General features: G+C 41.8%; 1 long non-coding RNA gene across 2 annotated transcripts in view; it reads left to right on the forward strand.

The window, feature by feature from the left end:
* LOC130145112 (uncharacterized) overlaps positions 1-23,137 on the forward strand; it is a 31,750-nt gene that overhangs the window by 6,173 nt on the left and 2,440 nt on the right. The window contains exons 2-3 of one of the 2 annotated variants that reach the window (XR_008820378.1): positions 15,910-16,041; positions 22,211-22,358. This is a non-coding gene — a long non-coding RNA (uncharacterized LOC130145112). The remainder of the gene's footprint in view (positions 1-15,909; positions 16,042-22,210; positions 22,359-23,137) is intronic. The other variant, XR_008820377.1, reaches the window with a different exon arrangement.

A 23,137-nucleotide genomic window follows, 5' to 3' on the forward strand; every position in this document is an offset into this window, starting at 1 on the left:
AATTGTTCATTCTTAGACAGATTATCAGGAAATCATTTCCCTACATCCCACTCTCCTTAAAAAAATACTCAACAAAACCAACCAAGCTTGGTGCATAAATGGCAGTGTTAGTGTACACAACGCAGACTCTTTGACACAATAAAGTATATAATGGAGAATAGTTCAGTTACACTGCCCAAAAGAGGAGAATTGTAATGTAATAGGTGCATGATTTTCTCCAGGGGCAGAGAACAAAATATTCAATTTGCCAGATTTAGACTAACAACGTTGCCAAGACACATATTCTAGGAAAGTGGGGCCTTGCAGTATTAATGCTTCACTCCCTCAATCCGAAAGCTCTGTGCTCTTTCTATAACCTTGGATTGAGATCATGCACTTTTTTTTTTATTTTTTATTTTAAACTTGCCTTCTTTTAGCAAGAATCCTTGAAGGGTTATGATCTTATTTAAGAGGCAGAACAGGAGGGACATTTCCCTATTTAGTATAATCTGACACTGACAAAAGTTAATAGGGAGTAGCATGTCATGAAGGAACATGTTCTGGGAAAGAAGGAGGTTTTGAGTTTTGCATCTCTCCAATGTTTGGTTAATGGTTTTGTAAGAAAAAAAAAAATACGACAAGCACTTCCTGGCTCTGGACACCATGTCAATTCAATGTCCAGAAACAGAACGAGTTGCTCTGGCTTTTCATTTTTAAACTCTGTAGCTGAATTTATGGACCTAAACGTCACCCTGATAAAATTTCTTACATAATTTTAAGCTCCATGTTTAATTCCATTATCTCAACTTCTCATATTGAATACTGTGTTGTTTGGTTGGTTAGGAGACAAAAGAAAAAAAAAAAAAAGAGAATTCTCTTAAACAGTGCTTTATAAAGAGAGGTGTATTGTATTGTCATATGAACATTAAAGCTGCTACATCTCTTCTGGTAAGATAGAGACATGGTATGGGACAATCTTTCCAAATTTTCCCTGTAGCTTCCACTGTGGTGTATTCTCTGTGGTTTCTGGTTATTTCGTGCTCCACCATGTATCTGTAAAATCGGTGATACCTAATTTGTTTCCTGTGCCTGGGTTTCATATGCTACAAAAGAAGTTCTGCACATGAAAGATCTTTATGTGTTTCAAAGTTTCAAAGCCAGAAGAAATGTTTCAGAAATGATTGGGATTAGTGCATGGGACTGAGAAGCATTCTGCAGGCAGGTTAGCAACGGAACATGTTCAGCTGGGCATGTATCTGATGTCATACCTACTAGGCAGCCAAAAACATCTGGGATGTCTTCTTTACAGATATTATCATAGCAACCTTTCACACTTTTTTTGACAGGTTTTAGGTATAACAAAACATTTCAAGAAATTCTGTTTTTTCCCGGTTGTTTTTAATTCAGCAAAGTTATTCGTTCCCCATGGAGTTGTTAAATAAATTATAACAGAGTAACTCTCCAAACAAATAAGCATTCAGATGCTTTTTCTTTATTCAGACAGCATTCCTCCTTTCCCATCTTCAGCACTTTCAATTCATGCTTTCCTGCGTTGCAAAGGCATTCATGTTGATAAGTTTTGGTTTAAGTTCAAGGCCATGCAACTTGGCTTTTCCATTACCAGTATCACTTGGATCCAGGATATATTTAACCAGCCTGAAGAATGGAAAAGATTTAGAATCAGATTGGAATTGGGAAACATTGAAAATGGTTCTTTTCAACACCTCTGTTATTTTGTTAGTTTGGTTTGAAATGCCTGGGTTTGCACCTGGGCATCGTGGACGTATCCATGGTCATGGCGATTTCTGGATCGTATGTTTTCTGGATCAAAGGTTGATGGCTCACAAGCATTAAGAGGCTTCATATGGACTCAGTTCTACATATCATATTTCAGATAAGTAAATTATTGGGTTTTTAATGAGTAATAGTTTTTTTGAAAATGGGGAATTTAACAGATTATTAACCATAGTTGTGCCACTGGGTATCAATCTAACAGCTGAAAAACCTAAGCACTGTATTGTAGTGATTGCTTACTTAATGTCTGGGCTTGTTTGTGTGGTTTTTGTTTTTTAAACTAAGAGAATGAATTAATTTGAGTGACTGCAAAGCTTGGTAAATACCAGTTATCAATTCTCTTTCTAATGACAACTGATGACATGATTTTTACAAATGGTTGAGCACTTGGCAAATGTTAACCATAGAAATCAAATGAGCTGAAAGAAACTCCAGTCTGCCCGATTGTCGGTCCTGAGCTGACAGGTGGGAGAAAGGAGGAGGCTGTGATGCTGTCCCAGAAGCCCAGTGGCACACTGCAAAATGACTACTGAAGTGTCTTGAAAGACCATAAGTGGGAGAGGAGCAGATTTCTGAAGAGCAAGCATCACCTATATGTTGCTTCAAAAGTTGCCCTTTCTAGCACAGCTGCACCCAAAACGGGCTGATCAAATCCTCTGCGGAGCAGCTAGTGCCAGAGTTCATTCGAGCCTCAGCAGTGGAAGTAAAATTGAATTTCCATGAAGGAGGGAGGAGCTGGAGCCAGGCTGCCTACTCCAGCAGCTGCTGGGAGAGCGGGAGGGCAGAGCTACCATTACAGCTGCCCCAAGCAGGTGGCCCAAATGCCAGCATCTGTCACTGCCCTGGACACCGTCACCTGCCTGGGTACCATCAGCATGGCCAGGGTGCTTTGCTACCCCGGCCGTCTGTTGCTGCAAACAGCTGCCTGCCTTGACAGTGCCTAAGCAGCAGGGAAAATCCCCCAGTGTGTGGAAAAGCCTGTAAACCCCAGAATAAGAATTGAGAAATGGGTGGTGACAGCCTGTTGAGATCATATCACTCAGCCTTGCCTTCCCTTCCCTTACCTATCTTTTTTTTTTCCCTCAATTAGTTTAATGTGTCTCCTTTAGTTTTGTAAAAAGTGACTCAAGAAGTTGAAAGTACCAAACTTCAGTAGCTTCATCCCATATGTGCTGTGCGCCTCAGGCTAGACAGCACATATTGGTAGCCAGACTGAGAAGAACATTTACCACATTACCTCTTAAAAACTCACTTTATTTTTCTCGTTGAGCTGGCTCACATCCAATGTGACACTCCAGTGTGAGCCATGCAGTGACAGCAACAGCCTCCATGGAAACACACCGGATCATGAGGCCAGTCGTGGGGTAGAGCGAAAAGGCAGCTCCATCCTTTTCCTTAGTCTGCTACTTTTTTTTTCCCTGAACAATCTTTCTTTTCATTTTTAAAGCATTATTAGGAGCACCCCTCCTATGCCACCGTGACTTTGGTATGTCTCTTGCAGCAATGCAAAGTTACGCTGAACCTGGAAAACCTGGGGCTGATTGCAAGGCGGCACCGTTTCACAGCCCCAGCACTGGGGACCTCCACTCCTCTGTTTTATTTGCTGGAGCCAGGAGGGGAACCTGCCGCTGCAACCAAGACACAAATAAATGCCGGATGCGTTGCGTGGAGGTTTGAAAATGCACTGCAGAGCGAGGGTTTCTTGCAGAGAGTGTCCTGCTGGCAGCCTCAGCGCTGCTGTGATGAAGGTCCTGCAGGCTGGATGTCTCTTTTCAGCAAAAAGGAGGAAGCAAAGGGAAATGAGATCTTAGAAATTTCCTTGACGTCTTTCAGAATTTTACGTATCCCCACTTCATGCAGGAACAGGTTTATTGGGAAAAGGGTGGGTGAAGGGCAGATGTTAAGCAGGTTACTTTCCCAGTAGAGTAACTGGGGAGACTTTGATGGTCAGGATGCCCTGAGCAGGAAATCCTCATCATCACGGCTATCACCATGCCTGCCCCTCCATCATACGGAAAACTCACTCGCCCGTCTAACAGCAGCATGCAAAATTGCCTAATGCCATTACAATATAATTTTCCCTTAGTATTTCTCTGAAAGTTTTCTCTCTTTTTTTTTTCAGACTGCCTTGTAGTAAATCCCTCAGCCTGATTATCTGTTCAATGCAGAAAGTGAACCAGGTAGTTGCTTGGTGTTGTTCCAAGTGTTTGAGTGTTTCAGACGACAGGCGAAATCCAGCAAAATTTGCGAGCCTACAGGCTAGCTGCTACTGGGCTTAACTTCCAGACACCTGGCTTTGCATCCATAGATGACAAGACTGAGTTTCGCTGAAGATCGCTTGTACACTCCCAGTATTGAATTAATACCATACAGTGTGGAATACCTATTCTGTATATGTCATGGGGAGAATCGGGTGCCTGGGATTCACCATAGTCACAGCACTGAGCAGGGAGCTTCTTAAACTAACCAAGAAGAATGGCTGGAACCTGTTATATAGTAGAATTGCCCCCGTCTCAGCACCTAAGGAGCCTAAGTGTGGGTTGCAAGGCAGTAGCGTTCTGGGGTTGAGAGTCACAACTCTTTTGAGCTGAGCACCTTTTCCAGGGGCTGAATCAGCTCACTTTCTTTTTAATTTAAATGATGTGTCAGCACCCTGACAATAATATATATGACATGTAATGCAATATGTAATAAGCACATTTTAATGTATAATGCTTTAATATACATGTTACGAATAATAATAATAATACACAGCAGGCACCTATGTGATATATCTCCTACCTCTCTCATCTCCCAGCACCACTCCTTATATTAGCTGTGCTTGCCTGAGGTACTGGGATATTTCTGACTAAATATGGACTGTAGGCATTTACATCAGGATCAACCACCCTTGCACCTTCTCTCATGGAGAAAGATGTTCATCTTTAGGGTCTGACTCATCTCATCCTAAAATAGGTTTCTACATTTTCCTGCCATTGCCAGACATCTTTGTCATGCCAAATGCTTCAGTGGGCATCAGGAGCACACTTGGCTTCAGCATGGACTCCAGCTCTTCTGACACTGATTTGGTCATTCCTCATGTCTTTGCTGTCCCAAGTGCTTTGGGTGTTTGTGGGCAACACCAGGTCACCTAGGCTAATTCTGGTCTGAAATCTTTTAGGTATAACAACAAATCTTTATAAATGTGGCCACTGTTTCCTTAGTTAAATTTCCTCACAAGGCTCTTTGTCGCTGATGTCTCAGACACAGAGGAAAACTAATTGCACAGCAAGCCATCATAAGCGAAGCCAATCACCTGGCTTCCTAAGTGATACTCTCTGATTTAGTGAAATTACTTCTCTGAGATCACCAAGGGCTCTAGAACTCCAGTTAACATCCTTAATATCTATTTTCAGTGTGTGAGACCAGGTCTTGAGATGCTGTCAGTTTAAACTTCTACATTGAGTTAGTGTCCTGGATGTGTTTATCAAGCTGGTGATGTAGCTGATGAACTCTGTGTATCTTCCAAGTATCTTTCACATCACTTTTCATATTTTCTCCTCCTCATCTAGCTCTCATTCCAAGAGAGCCTGATCATTCCAACATCTTTATAGTGTAATACATTAAAAAGAAACTTTGTTGGCTACCTTTAAAGTACTTTATATTACTTAAAATCACTTACACTACCACAGCTATACTGCTAAGAATGCCATCTAATTTACATAAAGTCACCCAGAGGTTAATTAGTATATGGAGGTAAATTTCCAAAAGAGTGCACCAGGAAAAAAGCAGCAAAAAGCAATTCTTTCCTCTAATTGGTTTTGTACACACACCTCTCATTCTATGTTTTACAAACGTACTCAGTAATTTCTGTCTTCGTTTCCTGGGAAGATTGCATGTCAGGTAGAAAGGAAGTCTGTCACTGTGTCTGTCTGAGTGCTTACTTGCTGACCTTTTGTTGTGGAATAGACTATTTGGAAACATTGCCATCACATGCCATCACAATTGCATGGCAAGTACTGTAACGCTACACTAGCATGCATCCTCTACAGTGGAACAACAACAACAAAAAAATCCCAGTTATTTTTCTATTTAAATAACTGCTGGTAAACGTTGAGAAACACATCACATTAGAATGACATAAAATATTACACATCCCCAGCTCTGTCCACATTGTGGAACAGAGGGAAGGTGCTCACCTGGGAAGCCCATGTGACAGAGGAAAAGCAGGGCATTTAATGTTAGTAGGGAGGGGCAAAAGTGATTATTTTTTCTATTTTAAAAGGAACGCTCTGAGGGACCATCAGAAACTGTCCCCAGGTGACCATGGAAGATGGCAGTTTCGGAGCCTTGCTGGATTCACCTCTGACTCTGGACACCCGGAACCGTGTATTGGCTCCATATCCATCTCTGGATCCTGAGGCTTCAGTGGAAGTGGTTATGCTTTTCTAGAAGAGCTTTAATGGATGCAGTCCAGATTAATTCAAAGACCCTACTTTTCTTAGCAATAATAGCGTATGCTTCTATTACCAAACACTAGTGGTTTTTTATGAGAGTTTTTAGCGTTAGCACTTGCTCCAACTAGACTTCCGCCTGAGCCTGAATCTTGATAACCTAGAAATACTCTCCAATGTTGAGTTTGGCTTTTCAAATATGAGTTAAAAGCTATGTTTTCTTAGAGGCTTCAAAGCTAATCTAACCCAAAAATGTGTCTTTCTCCCAAGCAAGTAGGAGAAAACCCTGCAGCATGGTTGAACAGCATTAGCAAACTATGAAGGCTTCAGCTTTATTTCTGTCATCTCCACCAAGCTGGTTAGACACCTGACAAAGCAATCCCGATGGTGGAGCCAAGGATCTACCCGATTGCGTGCTAGAAACAGAACACCTCATGCCCCTGGATGCAGTGCCAAAACCACGGGCACACCATGCTCTACGGCCTCCATTGCCTTCCTGATCACTCCTCTCTCTGCAGTAGCAAGGGGGTGGCTCCACCACTGCTCTGTTGAAGGATGAAATGGCTTTTCAGCCTAAATGTTGTTTGTGGTGAACATGTCTACAAAGGCTGCCTGGAAAGCAGACCTGATATTAACGTTTCCATGCTGAGGGGATATACATTGGTACAGCCTCTCCCTGCTCACATGAAAGTAGATGTAACATTCAGCAGTGGTAGTAGGGTAATCATAGCCCTTCCATTTTCCTTGGTCATGAATAAATCTATCCTTGACGAGTAACATCCCTGTGTTCATTCAAAAGATGTAATATAGTAAGAATACTAATAATCAACATTGAACTTATTTATTCTATTTATGCATCCATTGTTTCTTATTGTTCTTGGTGCCTAAGAAAGTGTTCTTTCTCTTCCTTTAAACAGCTCTTGTCCATTGTTGTTTACAATCTTCTTATTGTTGCTGAAGGTCCTATTCCCTCTCCGTCTTCGTTTAGCCAAGCTAAATGCATTTCTTTATTTTAATCTTTCTTGAAAAGTCATTCCCTTAATTAGAATCTATGGTTGTGGAGTTCCACCAGGTATCTGCAGGCTAAACACTACTAAGGCTATTTTCTTGCTACTTGTGCTCACAGACAGGACATTTGTTAGTGTTGTTGATGGCATGAGTTCTTTGGGTTTTTTTAAAGACTGTTTATCTAGGTAAGAGGCAAAAGGCAGAATTCATTAAATCAGATTTTCAGAGGATCAAAGTCTACAAAACATAGAAAACGATGGTTTTCTTGGTTCAGATTGTAAACTGAAACATGTAAAGACAAACCTAAAAGCCAGGGGCTTGAAGAATGAGAACATCAAAATCTCTCTCTAAAACACAGAGATTTTAAGATTATGCCTGTGAAAGAAGGCTGTCAAATATTGATCTGCTCTCTCTCCTACCAGTTCCTAATGAGCATCAAAAAATGTGGAAACAATTCTTGATTCCTCACCTATGGAATACATTTTGCTAGAGAGATACGATTCAGTGGGAAGAACAGTAATGTCCCCGTACCCCTGCCAAAGCCTACCTTGTCCTTTCTCACTTTTGTGTCTGGTTTTGCTCACTAATCAGCCTGCATGCAAGTTTTTAGGAAGGATTTAACTTTTCTATCATGCAACAGAAGAAGAATCAAAAAACCTTTACACAGACATCACAACAACATTTTGAAGTAAGTTTTGATGGGCTTCTCAGTGTGTCATTTCTTTTCTGTGTACTTCTTAGGGATATAATTTTTTTACACATGTAGTTGCCCTCCACAGCACCACACATACTAGTCTAGACTATAAATGTAGTAAAAACCTACCTGCGGGATGTATCTTTTACCCTGCACATAAATTTGCTGTTGTTTGAACAACGTTTCTTAGGCTGGGATACGTCCCATTTGATTCAGTTCTACCTAAACTAATTATTTAAGTGCCCATGAGCTAAAACAAAAGTTGCATTGTTTGGACATACAAGTTAGTAGTATTCCATCAAGGTGTGCTTGGAGTGTGTTTCTATCTATCTCCTCTGCCCACCATATCATAATACAGGTTACTGGGATCAGCTGTGTAGTGTGGCTTCCTCTAAAGCGCTCAGGTTGAATCCTGTTCTGTCACTCTGCTACATCATCCAGTCACTTTTCCTGGGTCCCACATCTTAATTTGCTGCCCACTTCCAGTCTAAGAATTAACCTTTTTAAAGGCATTTGTTCTTCATTTGGGAGATGAGTCGCAATAGATGGGACTTCCTAGGCCACAGCTGAATTTTTCACCTTAGTCCTAGACTTGATAAGGCCTTACCCCTGGTGACAATTGCCAATATAGCACCAGAAGACCACACTAATAATTTAGCTACGTAGCTAATCGCACGCTAGCATTTGAACCTATGGACTTGAGAACAAATACCTGTTGGGCCATACCATTACTGTGACTTTGGGGTCGCTTGTCTCTCTATATGAGCTTCACAGCATTTTGTGCCACCTGGCACCTATACCTCCTATACCTCCACTGAGAGCAATCATTGTACCATGTCTGCATTGTCCATCTCATAGAATGGTTTGGATTGGAAGAGACCTTTCAGCATCATCTAGTTCAACCCCGCTGCCATGGACAGGACACCTTCCACCAGACCAGGTTGCTCAGAGCCCCATCCAGCATGGCCTTGAGCATTGCCAGGGATGGGGCATCCACAGCTTCTCTGGGCAGCCTGTGCCAGTGCCACCCTCAAAGTGAATAATTTCTTCCTAATATCTAATCTAAACCTACCCTCTTTCAGTTTAAAACCATTCGCCCTTGTCCTGTCACTAGATGTCCATGTAAAAAGTCCCTCTCTAGCCTTCTTGTAGGCCCCTTTGAGGCCCTGGAATGCTGCTGTAAGGTCTCCCCAGAGCCTTCTCCAGGCTGAACAACCCCAACTCTCTCAGCCTGCCTTCTCAGGAGAGCTGCTCCAGCCCTCTGATCATCTTCATGGCCCTCCCCTGGACTCACTCCAACAGGTCTATGTCCTTATGTTGGGGGCCCCATGGCTGAACACTGTGCCCCAGGTGGGCTCTCACGAGGGTGGAGCAGATGGAATCACCTCCTTTGACCTGCTGGCCACACTTCTGATGCAGCCCAGCATATGATTGGCTTTCTGGGCTGCTAATGCACGTTACTGGGTCACACTGAGCTTCTCATCAACCAACACCCCCAGGTCCTTCTCCCCAGGGCTGCTCCCAATCCATTCTCTGTCCAGCCTATATTTGTGCTTGGGATTGCCCCAACTCAGGTGCAGCACCTTGTACTTGGCCTTGTTGGACTTCATTAGGTTCACATGGGCCCATGTCTCAAGCATGTCAAGGTGCCAAACATTCTGAAGTTCAGCCATCTTGGGACTGTAAATGGGGAGATTCATTCCTCCTGTGTAAACAGGAGACAAACTAGCTTTCAGGTAGTACAGAAAAAGAGAAATGAATGCTTTTCCCCTTAAAAGAGTAAAAAGCATCTGTAGAAGGAAGACCATCATTTAAAAGCATGAAAAATATTTACATTTGGCAGAGAACAAAATATTTTTAAATGATGCAACACAAAACAGTTGCTGACATCCCTACTGAAATGTGACACTGGTTCCAGGGTGTTCAGGCACTCCTGCTGGGACACATAATCTGCATTTAAATTACAAGATTCAGCGGTATGTCTGACTGGGAAAGGAAAAGGTTGGAGTGATAGATACCACCCTGTACTTCTGCTGTTGGTCTTTCATCCTGCTCAGCCACTCTCATGCACCATGGTCTGTTCCAGGATAAACTCTCTTCCTATTAAATAATATCCAAATGTCTCCAGGGCCTGTTTCAGAACTGAGCAGTCTCTTCTTTTCTCAGAAACTATTTATCAAATCTTTGGTGGGAGCAAGCTTTTGACTAATATTCTCCTCTGATTATTTAACTTGTCAATTTAACCCATGCAACTTTTATTTGAGATTTAGACCATGACATATGATTGGGGATTCGTACTGTGCAATTTAGGAAGAGGTATATCTTCCTCATTTAGAAAAAGTGTACACTCTACCCCCACACTTTTGTGTGTGTTTTGTGTTTTAAAATGAGAGAGCAATATTTCCCTATAAGCCAAGTAATTTTTAATTAATTTTTTTCCCCCAGCTGGTGTTGGTTAGCCTTTGCCATTAACTTTCAGTGGGAAAAACATAATTTTTTTGCACCAAGTCAAACCAGCATCTCCTTTGTTGCTGCTGGATGTATTCCATAATGGCTTGGCTTTTACTTCTTTTAAACTGTGAGAAATTACTTTTATAATATTTCCAGTAATTTGGCTGCACATCCTGAACAAAAATAGAATTAATTGGTGAGAAAAATCTCATTTTTAGTATTATGAAGAAGTGAAAATGAAACAGTGTAAGAACAAAGATTCCTGAAGTACAGAGCTTTCTCCCACATTTTCAGTGTTACTGTTTCTGGAGGTTTTTGGGGGTTTTTTGACTTGCCATTGCACATGGCTTCGTTTTAAGAAATTCAGTGTAATGCCAGCTTAGTGACTTGATAATGGTACCTGTGAGTGGTAAAGGCATGATCTGGGTTTAGAAATCTGGTTGCTGTGCTCTTTAGATCAGAAATACTCTTAGAATTTATAGTCTTCATTGCAACCCTTGGAGGCAGCTGGGGAGGACACTGCACAGCACCAGCGCATTGCCATCCTTGTAAATGCCACTTGGAATGTGATAGGGACATTTTTAAGCTACACATGCAAGGAGCTGAGCTGAAAGCTGATGCTCTTCAAAGGGAGAATCTGCTCATGAGGACTTCAAAGGATGATGCCAATGTGGTGCTTTCCTGGGGAATTTTCTGAAAAAGACAGTTTTGTACGTGAGCGAGACAGAGGTCAGAAGAATCCTTGCTTTGGTCTATTTTCCATCTGCCCAAGCCATTTGCTGTGGTTTTCCCTCCCTGCTTTTGAGGCCCTGCTGTTGGACTTCCGAGTGGTGAGGAACACCACTGTCACTAGGGGTGGCAGGGGGCACTCCCCGTGGCCCTGGGCTGCTGCCTGGCTTATGCTGTCTCCAGTTGCCAAGGCAGAGCTTTGAACTCAGCTCTCACTTGCAGATCTCTGGGCTTTTATCACCAATTTGGAAAAAAAAAAAAAAAAAAAAAAAAAAAAAGAAAAAAAAAGAAAAGTGGAAGGACCATTAGTTTAGGCCAAACGTGAACTGATAAAAAGGGATGTAGTTGTGAACTGCTCCCAGGATTATCACTGGCCTCTAGTAAGAACAAAGAAATACAAGAATTAGTGTAATGTCTCTGAAGGTACTTATTTTCATATATTTTTAATTGTTGTTTTATTTCACAGCTGTTTTAATTAAAAGTAAGCACTGGCATTAATCACATGGTATATGCTTCCTTTTTGTAGCTTTGAAAAAACTTTCTTTCTTGAAAGATCCTGATAGTGAGGTTGATAAATCATCTAAATGAGCATGCATGAAAACTTGTAAAATCTAATTTGGCACATATTTTTCCACACATGGCATATATCCTAAGTAAGTGTTTTATAAGAGAGACCAGAGAATTTTATGGACTGTGGTTTGGTATGTAGTATAAATACACAAAATTCTATATATATGCCATACACAAAATCTGTTTAAAGGAAGAGGGCATGACAAACCTCTAGGAGCCACAAAGTCTACCTGGTACCTATTATGCATCTTAACAACAATTGCCTAATGGATGTGCTGATGCCAAAAGAACCCTTTGGGTCTATTCTGAGAAGAATACCTACATAAACTTCCATGAAATATGTCACCCCTTTCACTCATTCATACTAAGGAAATACCAACAAAACACTGTGTCTAAATAGCTTTAAGGTTCTGATATAAATCAACAATAGCCAGGAAATTAAAAAAAGCCAAAGCCTGACACTCCCTCTTCAGTACATTACACTCTGTTTTTGCAAAGTGAGTTAGAAGCCTTGGGTATCCCACCTCATTTTCAGTTCTTGATTTATGTCAGATCCTATGGGAAAAATACCAGCAATAACTGAAGCTTCCACCTCAGCCCTTGCAGAGCAAGGGTTCAGATGAAGTCACATGCACTTTACATAAAATATCAGTATCTTTTTGTCCTGAGACACTGTTACCCAGCAGCTGAGACTGAGTCCCTGCTCTACCCAGCAGTACTCTGTGGCACCTCAAGCTGCCCAGCCAGTGCTGGTACAGAGGCAATGCCCTGCAGAAGGGAGGGGTGCCTGTATACATGCCAGAGGAGCAGCTCCCCAAAGCCTGTAGGACATCTTCCATGCTGGCTTCATTTCAGATCCTTGAGTACAGCACTGCCTGTGTTGCTGCTGCCAAGCCCATTGGCTCCCAGTGGCTCCCAGAACTGGGCTATGGTCAGGGTGGTACGGCACCCAGCCCCCTCTGTGCAGCCGTGCTGCTGGAAGAAGAACTTGCTGCCCAGTTTTCAAGTTTCATGGTATATTTCAGTATATACATATTGGCATGTGTAATGCCAATACACACTTAGTCTCAGTCTTTCCCCTGCCGCAATCCAGAAAGTTAACTTGTTCTAAGACCCACTGGGGTTTTCTTTGTTTTAGATTAAGACAAGTTGACACGTTTAGCCTGGAGAAAAGGAGGCTCAGGGGAGACCTTATCACTCCCTGAACTACCTGAACGGAGGTTTTAGCGAGGTGGGTGTTGGTCTCTTCTCCCAAGTAACAAGTGATGGGACACGGGGAGATGGCCTTAAGTTGTGCCGGGGGAGGTTTAGGTTGGATATTAGAAAAAAAATCTTCACTGAAAGGGTGGTCAGGCTTTGGTACAGGCTGCCCAGGGAAGTGTCTGAGTCCCCATCACTGGAAATGTTTAGAAGACATGTAGATGTCACACATAGGAACACGGTTTAGTGATGGACTTGGCAGTCCTTGGTTAATGGTTGGATGTGATGATCTTAAAGGTGTTTTCCAACCGAAATGATTCTATAATTCTATTAAAATATTCAATTCCAGTGCAGGGTTAGTGGATACAGGAGGATTAGATGAAGGCTTTTTTACACACCCTTCTCCCCCCTCCCCATTCCAGTGATCCCTGCTTGGCATCAAGCCCCAGCATCTGCTTTGGACCCATGGAAAAGGAAGAAGGCATCTTCCCCAAAGCCTTCCGAGCACCTCTAACCCCAGCAGCCTTGTCCTACGGCAGCAGCTTCTTGCTGTCCCAGGGTCCTACCCTTGTCATCTCTGGGCTCTGGGGATTCCTCCCAGCTGGAGGCTGAGCTGTCACCACCTCTGCAACTGCTGGAACGTCCCAGAAAACAGTGGGGTGATCCAGGCCCTGAGGACTCAGGGTGAAACAGGGCCTGAATGAAAGCCCTGGCTCCTTCTACTGCTTTATAATTCTAGTTACAACCTTGATTCATAGTGAAACAATTTGGTGAAGAGGAAAAAAAAATAATTAAAAAAAAGACTTCCCTGTAAGAATATTTCTTTTTATTGTCAACTTTCACACAGTCAGAGGAAGAAACTCCCTAGGCAATTAGAGCTTCTAACATTACAGGCACAAGGTTTGTTTTGAGAAAACAAACACATGTCAGCATTTTAAAGTTATTTTTTTCAACCTTTAGACACATTGGCAAGACATTGATTCAGTGGGGTTTTTTACATGAAGGCATATAGACAGGAAAGCACAGTACCAGCTGGGAGCACAATATGCCGCTGGTCTGTTAATAATAAAGAACAACAATGCAAAGGAGCCATAAACCAGACGAAGCAAAAGGAGGAGAGGCATCCACAGAAGTGGGTGTGTGGCATCTACCCAATTATCGGAGATTTCCCTGGTACTAATATCTAAAGTCATTAGCGTAAAAACAGCATTGGTTAGGGACATATGCATGGCTGTGAGCAGCTGAGGGGTTTTGATTTGTTTTTTTTTCCCCCAAGTTCTGCTTTTCACAGCGGCAGTGGTGTAAAAATAGTCAGTTTATAGGGAACTGGATAATCACAGTATAGTAATGGCTCCACTCCTGCACCTTGCACCTCTGTCTATTAAATGTTAGCCCTGAATTTTCATAGCAAAACTTGACAAATATAAGAACATTTAAAAAGAAATCTAATCATTTGAAGCTTTTATCTTAAAATTCTGCCTTCATTTATGCAAAGTAGCCCCTCTGACTTAAATCTGTTTCTTACGGTAAGGTGGGTTGCAACTGTAGCCATCGGTGGCAAACATGACATAGTTCTTATTAAAATAAAAATTTCAAAGTTACTATACGTATCACAACAATATGCAAGACCCAGCACATGTAATATTATTTTCAGCCAGCTTGGTGAACTTGTGTTGAATAGGTAAAACATGAAGCCAGAAAGTAGAGTTTGAAAAAGCAGAGGAGAAATTAATATATAAGTGCTAGAGCCAGGAGCTACAGATTTCATATAATTTTCCCCTGAAGTGCACGTGTGACGTGCAGAGTCAATAGCGGAGGTATTTCCCAAACCCAGCCCCTGACCTTGCAGCTGGACCCTGTCCCTGCACAGCCTCCCACTGTCCCCAGCAGACTTCCAGCCAAGCCTAGATGGTTGTGCATACAGATGTGATAACTTGACCAGTGACCTAGATAAGACATGTTTCCTAACCCAGAGGGGAGACAGTTTAAAGGGCACATTACTGCCTCCCCTCCACAGAAGAAACTTGCCCCAAAAGGACATGTCTGTGTGGGACAGCTATGGTTTCAGAGGATGTCAGGGGCTGTCATCCAGAGGCAGAGATTCTGCACGGCAGCTTTGTGAACATGGCAAAGAACTGGAGGAAAAATATGAAGAGAAGATGAATCTGTTCAGCACTAAACATGTTTATTTTAACTTCTCTGAAGCTTCTGAAAAATCACTGAGCAAAACTCCAGGGTATAAATCAAAGTGAGAGAGAGAAAGAAAAAGGGCAAGAGAAAGAAAGTCATTACTTTGATTGGCAATGAAGGATTACTCAGGAACCATAACTGTGTTTACCTATCTCAGCTTTAAGTTCACCATTCCAAAACCTAAAAAAATCCCATGTTAAAAACAAAAACTAAACCAAAAAAGCCCAAAGTGTTCCCCTTGTGTAACAACGAGTGGAAGTTTGGTGTTTGCCACCTATGCTTAGACATCTATGTTTTCTTTACTATTAAATGCATGTTTTATAGAATTCCAAGCTTTCTCTACTAAGAGTTTAAATTACAGAATAAAGGCTAAAATGATGAACATGAAGATAGCTATCTCATATTTTTTTCTCTCTTCAGTTTCATGTCCTCAGCTATGCCTTAGCGCAGCCCGATTTACAGTATAAGGCTGGAAAGTCAGTACTAGGCACGCAGTTACAATAAGAACTGTTCTCACTTGTTCACTGTAAGCTGCCTATTTCCTTCTTAAAAGTTTTTTTTCAAAAGGATCTGCTTGCGTAATTGTGCAGCAGCAAGCCCTGGTAGCCTCAATCCCCAAGAATGTTTTCAATGACCTCTTCCTGCCCAGTTTTTCCATGAGAGAGAGAGGGAACTGTAGAGAAAGGGGGAGCCAACAGTGTTACCAGAGGGTAAATGAGTAGACAGATGCAGAACAGAGATTAGTGTTTTGGGGGTGGGGGTCTGGGGGTGGGGGTGGAATATTTTTTTTCTCTCCCTGGTGTTATAATCACTTTTAAACACACACACACACCATTTTAACATTTCATGTCCTTTTTGTAGGCTCCTCCAGCAACAAAATAGACCCTAATTTTAGAGGTGAGAATATTAAAGCAGAGGAACTGATGCCTTTTACCCACACAATGGCTGCCAGCATCAAACCCAGACTGTGGATCAATCCTGGCTATGAAGAGGGTGGGTAGCTTTGCAGTGACAGTATGAGCCAACATGACAGTAAGTGCAAACAAAGGGTGGGAGGCCAGTAGCCACAGCATCAGAAACGACATGTCTGCTTCTGAGGGCAGCTGAGCTCACTAATACAAACACATACCTGTACCACATGTGTAGCAAATCAAGATTTGTTTATTTACAGTAACAGTTTTGGTTATGGAGAACTCTAAAAACCTAAGGGCAAAATGACCTTGAGAAGTTCACATTATTAAGAATTAATTATTACCCTCTGACAGACCCCATTTATCACCATGAAAGCCAGATACATTAATTAGAGCACTTCTGGCATCAGAGCAAACCTGTTTCCTTCATGTTAGATTTTGTTTTAGATTTTGTTCCCAGAGAGAGCACGGGAATTCTTAAATGTACCGAAGAGCAGTTTAAAGGTTTTCCAGTACAATAAGTTTAAAAGTTGGGCGGTTTTCTCCCTGAATCAAGCTCTGTAATAGCCTCCATTTTCAAATAATTATCTTTGCTAGTGACAGACAAAATTAATAATCAGAGTTTTGGTTTTTAACCCTGCCTGTCACCCATAGCACTGACACTGAGGACCACGGGGTGGATTATTCAGCCATTAACATTATGTGATGTTGCTGAATGCAGCGTATTTCCTGTAGCTTAAAAACATGCCACGCTGTGGCAATGCAGAGTAGGCAGCTTTTAAAGTTTGGATTAAATCTAAGTGAAAGTCTCCCATGACTCATTCAACTCCTGCCATTACCTTATGTATTGTGATAATGGTGTAGTGTAAGGCAGGGATTTAAAAGGACAAGAACATAAATCTTTCTCTGAGGTGGATGACATTTTGCCATTGCCTGTGCATCAAGAGGATGGAGGGAGCTTGCTGTGTTGCTGTTTCCCACCCTACTCCTAGTAGGAAAGCAAAATGCAAACTTTACACTCAGATCAAACCCTGTATTTGTCTCCAAGACAAAATTTCCCATTGAATCAAGACCTGCAAAATTTGGTCCCATAGGGAAGAACTCAGGAGTTCTCAGTAACACCCTGAGGAGACCTTATCGCTTTGTTAGCCAGAATCAGCTTCAAAGTCCCTGCCATTGCTTTGGTTGCATTTTTCCTTGGATGGGAGAAAAAAATCCAGGCAAAATGATGCCTCAGTGCTCTATGCTCTTTAACTATTCACCCCAAATGGTCTGCCTCTTTAAATGAAGCACAGGCTGGGACACGCTATCTGCTTCTCAGAAAGCTGAAGGTGGATGCATGCCAGGGATTTGTGCAGCTTCCTGGCTTTCCTGATAAAGAAAGGCCACTGTGAGGTAAACCTCTGCTCTCTCCCTGACATGGCTGCCCAGAAACAAGGGACCCAAAAAGACAAGGAAAACATGGAGAACGTGGCACCAGAGCCAACTTGCCTGCGCAAGAGGTGGCCTCTGAAGAGTCCACACGCTTCTGCATTTAGAAACGTGAGCTCTGAGCCTGAGCATTTGATTCAGCGGGTGGAAAGTATGAGAAAGCACAGCTAAGGCTGAAAGTTAATGATAGCATTTGACCATGTTAACCAGTAAATGACAAGGCAGGGTCACGGGAGTTAATTATTCAAGTAAGTGACTGCTAAAAGAAATGTTTAAGAAATGCTGGTAGTTTGCACGGACTGCAATAGAAAGTGACTAATCATTTCAAAGTTTAACCTTGACAGCTCTACGCAGACCCTTCTTGCTCTTTTTCTGGTTTTGTTTTTTAAATCAATATGGTCTACCTCACAGACAGAACATTAAAGGTTTTGCAGCAAAAAAACACTCTAGCTGCTGGAAAGGCACCCGTGACTTGAAGACAAGCACTTCAGGAGAGAAGCAATCTGATTTAGAGGTGTTCCAGCTTACGGAGAAGTGGGCTGTCGCCCCAGCTCCCAGTCTCCTGTGTGATGTGGGGCTGCTCTCCTTGCCTTTCAGTACTTGTGTATTTAGGTTATAACCTCTTTGGGGCAAACTCTACCTTGTTTGTTCGGTGCCAAGTACCATCAGGCCCTGCTTGCCACTGATGTCCCTCAGCACTGCCATGGTATAAACACTAACGAAGAGAGACTGCTCATACCTGTGTAGCCCCAACTGAATCCACCACTTAAAAAAATGTCATTATTTTTTTGGTGCCCAGATAATTTAAAAAACTCTCAGGCAAAATACAATTACTGCCCTGCCATAACTGCTAAGCTTCTGTGGGACATACCTGCATAATTTTAAGAGCCAGACATTCCACTAGACCTCTTTGTTTCAACAATCTAATACCAGAGAGGGAGGTAATAACTGGCAATGTATTTTTCTTCTTATGGATGCTGAACTGCTTTACAACTTCTAATACTGATACATGAGTCTACAATAAATTAAAAAAAGCCAAGTCTAAATGAACGTTTTATAATGCTGCAACAGATATACAGCACTTCTCATCCCAAATGTACTTAAATCAGACATACAGTTGTCACTTGTCCTCTCAGGGAAGTGCATCTATCTCCATACTGGGACACAACATGTGTTTAATAAACAATATTTGAGGTTTAGACATGGACAGGAATAATTTTTCCCGCTTACATCTCTGGTAAGAATAAAGCAAAAAATAAAAGCACATTTAATGCCTATGTGCCTGTTAAGATACTGAAACTAAAAGGACTTGGAGAAAGAATTTAAATATGAAGAATATATTACAGAAGATAAAAATGAAATTTGAGCTGGAAGATGACAGGGCAACTAAATGAATATTATTTTTTCCTTAAAAAAAAATATGTTTTTGAGGTTACAATCTGGTTATTTAGAAAGCCTGGCTTTACCCTTATCCGAAAACCAGAACCTCCAGTGTTACTTGTGCCCATTGCTGGGGTGGGCGCTGCACTGGAATACAATCTTTGTGAGTACCACAAAGGGAACACTGCAGAATCCTCAATACTATGGCTTATGGGAAAACATTAATTCTTCAAGAGTAATTTATTCCTGATGTGTAGCATGAAATCATGTGAAATCATGGAGGTTGTGGGAGCTTCCTATTCTTCCTGCTCATGTTGTAGGGGTGCTAGAGAGGTTATCTTTTTGGGTTCTCAAAGAGACAAGGAAGTCCAGTTGTCAATGTGTAGGTCAACATGTAGGCATGGTCAACCCTTCACTAAATGTTGCCTTAGATTTATTGCCCAAAAGGGCCTTCAGCAACAATACACAGTCACCCGGGTATATATGACAGTAATTACCCATGTCACAAGTCCTGCTGCCTAGGGCGTCATTGTCCCTGGAACTCCTGGAACAGCTTTGAAATGGCTGGCATGAGCTAGAAATGGGCTTTCCTTCCTGCTAGCCCACTCTTGTGAGCACAGTTGCCACCTCTGCAAACAAACATGCACAGCTGGGAGGCACAACATTCAGGCTTAACTTGAGGACAGTCTCTGGTAGCAGTCCTCGGCATCCTTACAGGGGCCACGCAAGCTAAACTTCAGGATAAGCAAGTAAATAGAAATGTTCATTTGGATAATGAGAGGACTTGTACAGCTGGGTTACCACAGAGATTGCTAGCAACACCATTTGACAGACATATGACCTATTCTACCAGAATGCATGCGAAGACAGGAGAAAGTCCAGGCCCACAGCTTGTGACTGAATGCCATTTTCTGCACCAATGGAGTGTTCCCAAACATCATGGTGAGCTGTCAACAGCCAGGAGGAAGGAATCTCAGCCATGGCTAGGAAAAATGTGCTCAAGGAGCAGGGCAAGGGTGGTGGGAGGCAGGGGGCATAAGTATAAAGAGAATCTTTGATGCAACTCATACCTGAGAATAAATACAAAAGAATATAATTTTTTTTTTAAGTTATCATTGCAAACAATCCAGTGCCAAGTCAGCCTACATTAAGGGCAAACTTGTTAGATAAGCACATAAATTAAAGACTGCAGAAAGCAGAAGTTTGGTTTTCAAGTCCTATTGCTCAAGTCAAGAACAATTTACTCTCCTGCAGTACTTGGACCAGGGCACAGGGATGCAGTAAACACCGTGTGGGTCAGTCATAGTGTTCACTTTGCTTTGGCCTGAGAAGCTAGGAAGCCACAACAGTTCTCTGCTTGTAGACTGTCTGTTGCTCTAGTTATGAATGTCCCTTTTGTCCTCTTAACAATCCCATTTTTGTGTTTAGGAAGACAGTCTTTGACCCTTTCCTGGGCTAGGAATGAAAGCCAACTGAAGCTGTAGGATGCTGTTCTTCCAAAACTACTTTGTGGTGCTCTCTTTTGATGCAATTGCTGGTATCTTGCAAGCCAGTGATCTCAAGCTACTTCGCTAGTCTGCCTTCATCGACCTCTACCAGTAGTGATAACCACTGCTTATAATACATTTTTTCAGTCTTCCCTGAACCATCCTTGCACATATTCCCTAGAAATAATTTCAGAGCTGGTGGTTTTAGACTTTCAGCTCAATGTTATGTGTCTCAGAGCTGGCAGATGGGACAAAGAGAGGCCCAGGCCCTGCAACATCCTCTCTTGATGCTGTCCTGCTTATTTTTCTGAGTATCCTTACAGGAAAACTTTCAGTCTGTTTTGAGTTTTCCTTCCTCCTGTAAACCTGCCAGTTTTAGATAGCGTGACAGTGATACATACTTTCAGGTAAGTGTTGGTACTTAAATGTGCCTGAGCTCCCTTTATAGTCATTGGATGCAATTCAGAGGCAACAGTCACATATTTAGTGCATTTTTAGGCACTGCAACAGGTAGATGCAGTTCTGTCTACCTGTCTCGCCTCCAGCTAGTACTGCGGAAGGGTCTTCTGTGGGTCAATCCTGAGTCACATCTACAAGGATATCCTGGATACCATAAGTGGCCTCAAGTGGCACAAGATCCTTACCTGTGGACAAACAAATGAAGCTCCTACCTCACATCATCTAGCTCCATCTATATTTACCAGTAAGAAATAGGTGTCTTTATTTCACCTCTCTGAGAATGGGCTGGTGTGCCCCCGGGGATTCCTGTCTCTATCCACTGATTTAATAGGAATATTAAAATAGGTGAGTAGATGAGGTGTGATGACTTATATTTAGATGGCTATAGTGGGGTGAAATGAATCCCGTCCATACCGGCACATGATTGATGTTGGAAGAGTAAGCACCTTGCACTTTGCTCTTAAATGTCATAATAATTTTGGTTAGATTTAATGTGTTTCTAAAAGTGTTCCTGCTTTTATTAAATTGATCCTTGTTAATTATAATGCAATAAATTTTAGAAGAAGCTTTAAAGGGTAATGATTTATGCATCTATGTTCAAAAATCAGAAATATCAGACAGCAAGCCAGCAAACTCCTACAGAATTCAGAATGTTCATTTGAGAAGTAATTTAAAATCCCTATGCAAGTCAAATAGGGGCAGAAGGATGTACAAGACATATTAATATATTGTGACAAACTACAAAGAAGCTTTCAGCTATATAGCATCTTGACAGGCTGTTCAAAATCAAGCATTTAACCTCACTCTTTACCTTGATAATAAGGTTTCCCTCTTTGCTTCACACATATATTATGCCATATTTAACAGTCAAAAGGAAAAAAAAAAAGTAATAGTTTCTTCACTGAGAGCCAACTTTGTTGAGATGCACTCCATGACTCTTCTTGTCTTTTATCATAAGAAAAGCATCCTGTACTTGCTTGTATAGCAAACAGATCTTTCCTAGCAGTAGTCCTGATATCCAAATAGGGATTTATGAGGCTATAGCCTTGCCCCTCAGGAACAACTGCTAGTGTGTTAATCTGCCAAAAACCAAACCAAACAACAACAAAAAAAACCCAACCAAAACACACACACCCCAAAATATCAAGGGAAAAAAAACCCAAATGCAATATCTCTTTCTTAAGTCCTGTCTCTCTAAAGATACAGGCTTTACTTATTTCCTCTGAGCAGTCAGTGTTCACGTTAGTGACACAACCTTATTAATCCATTAGTGCTCATAAAACTCCACAACAGTACTCAAAAAGTATTTATAGACTCAAAAATAGAAGCCAGGGTATATCTCTATCATAAAAACCACCCTTTTTTGCGATGTTCGTTCCATAAATTTAGTTATTCACTGCTCAATCACACCTAGCATGGTAGTCTTTCTGGTCGATAAATGCCTACAAGACCTGGTGATTTTCATGCATTATCTGTATCACCTGCTTTTCTTAGATTGCCCTATGCTGATCACTATTCAAACAGCTGCTGCAGTTACTGAACTTCTCCTGGTACATCCCACTCAGCTGCTGTGTCTGAGAAGAATTCTGCTGGTCTGCTGAGAAGCTGTATGTGAGATGCTAGAAGGAGTAAGCAGGTGCAGGTAAATAGCTAAAATCTCTAGAAAAAACCAAGAAAAATTGAATTTTATCAAGTGAAATAAAAGTACCTGTGCAAAGTCGTGAGTTCTTATAATTCTCTTAGCGCACTACTGGTATTTCACAGCTTGTTACAAAAATGCCTCAGACAGGGCACTGTAAGGAAGTGAATGGTGATACTCGTCCATAATGTCTTGGACTTTTTGTGAAGATGCACGTCATGAGCACAGGCAGTGTGCACACTGTTCACATCAATGATGGTGTCTGCGTGGTATCAATAAAACTCTCAAGGTATGGAAATGGACTGAGTTGGTTTCTGTTATTGTTTTTCTGAGTTAGGGGAATATAGGACCTGGGACTACTTCCAGTGGCTAAAATGGCAGCAAGAATCAGGAAAAAAATAAGCTGACAGACATGATTATTATAATGATTACAATTCCTCTCAGAACCAGTTATCAGTTGTCCTACACCTAAGATCAAGGTGTAGCCTATGTACATAATAAAAAGCAGGAAGAGAAAGGTGAAACACTTGGGATTAATTACATGCTGAATGTGTCAACTACAGAAATATTGGGCCAAATTTTCAGGACTGCTACACATTGAGTTTAATTGTGTCATTCTTTAGCATTTCTCTGTAGAGGAATGAAGCTGGGTTAATTAACATTGATAACATAGAGCTGTGGGCTGGCTTCAGGGGCTGCGGGTTGGCCAGTGTAGATAAGGTGCAGCTGTGGCTGGTTCTGTTAAGTGGTTGAGAGCCAATGGAGAGAGAGCAGCCGAGGAA

The sequence above is a fragment of the Falco biarmicus genome, chromosome 2 (genome assembly GCF_023638135.1).
Source record: "Falco biarmicus isolate bFalBia1 chromosome 2, bFalBia1.pri, whole genome shotgun sequence".
Taxonomy (NCBI): domain Eukaryota; kingdom Metazoa; phylum Chordata; class Aves; order Falconiformes; family Falconidae; genus Falco; species Falco biarmicus.